Below are 1776 nucleotides of genomic sequence, written 5' to 3' on the forward strand. Positions count from 1 at the left end.
GGAACGCAGGAACGAAGAAAAAAAACAGTTTTTGTGAGTGTAATTGATTTTTATTAAAGTGCGAGGACTAGCTTTTACACGTGGTACATAATGTGTCGTACAAACACATGGAGCAAAGTTCTCATGAATGATGTTATGGTAAGCATGGCTAAATATACACTATGTTAAGAAGATACGTCCCGCCCGTTTATTGAAATGAATATTAGTATTTTCAGTGTTCCTAGTGGAAACTGGTGATTTCATCTACTTTTTCAGATTCCTAATCTTCTCGGCGATAGCCCGCGCCGTCACAAGGTCCCAGGTTACAGTTTTAGCTCTGCCTTCCGGCCATCTTTACTCCCACGAAATGCAGGAATAGGAGATCCCAACAGAACATGTTTGTGTACATCTTCAATGAATAGTCTGCAAGAAGGCGAAAAGGTGATCGAAGTTCGGCTCCGACACCTTTCTGATCCTGAAGTTTAGTTCGTTAATTACGCTGAATGAAAGAATCCAACTCTTCCGCAGAATGAATCTGCAGACAGCCTTGGAATGCGGCTTCGGCTGGTAGTGATCAATGTCTGGGGAAGGCTCCATTTGGCAGCAAGCACGGGTTTCAGAGGCAACATCGGTTGGGAAACAGCAATGGTGACGTAAGCAGAGCAGCAGTATCAAAGTGGCAGTAGCTTCGTAGGCATCAAGGGGCAGCAATCAGATTTGGAGGTAGTATCGTTTTCGTAGTCAGGTGCTAGTTTTGGAAGCAAGCAATGGTTTTGGTATCATGCAATGTTTTTTTTGGAGGCAGATTTGTTTAGGGAAGTAGCAGTGTTCTAGGGAGTAACAAGGGGATTTGAACGCAGCAATGGTTTTTGGTAGCGCAGTGGTTTCGAAGATGGCAGCGATTTTGGGATTGGTATCAGTTTTTTGTTTATTTCTTTTCTAGCAAGTTTAGAAGGCAATAACGGAGAGCTTGGGCATTGGGGTGCTAGAAACAACATCTCCCTTAATGACGATGTGGTTTATACTGTCCAACATTTGGTACGAACACCTTAACAAGTTATCAGATTTAGAATCAAGATACTATATTTTTGTATCAATTTATTGTGATCTGAATACGGTAATAAAACTGTAAAGATATTTGTGTTTTATATTTAACAATGTATTATTACATAGACGTCTGTCTTTTAAGAGATCAATAAGGTAGAGGCCATGTCACACGGACACGCTTCAGGCAAACACAAATTTATGAATAAAGTATATGAACAAAAGAATAGTACAAGAATATCCAAAATATTGAAGTAATAAGATGCTGATTATCTTGACCTCATAGGGTTAGACTGTGTAAAGGTTAACCAGATACTTATAAGTGTCGACCCATTTCATCATAGGAATTTTCTCACGCACCTGTACAAACATCTATCATAAAATTCTTTTCGGTTTGAACTTTGACATAACCCGAACTGGCAACAAAAATGAACTTTATTTGGCATCCTCCACTTTTGATTATAATTTAAAGATAAACTATTTTGGTTTCCAAATTATATCACCATTCTCTGGTGAAAAGCCGTATCGTGCACATTTCATAAAATGTTAGAAGTTTTAGAAACATACAAGTAAAGAGGTCATCACAAAACAAATCATGAACTACTAATATAATGATAAATTATGCAAAAGGAAGAAAACAGCACGAGTATGGTCATACAACTGTTACTACTTCTAAGTACTTCTAAGAGAGCAGCAACACAATTGTATGGCCTCGTATTGGGACTTCCCAGTTGTTAATAAGTATGGAATAAT

Source organism: Penaeus monodon, chromosome 22 (genome assembly GCF_015228065.2).
Source record: "Penaeus monodon isolate SGIC_2016 chromosome 22, NSTDA_Pmon_1, whole genome shotgun sequence".
NCBI lineage: Eukaryota > Metazoa > Arthropoda > Malacostraca > Decapoda > Penaeidae > Penaeus > Penaeus monodon.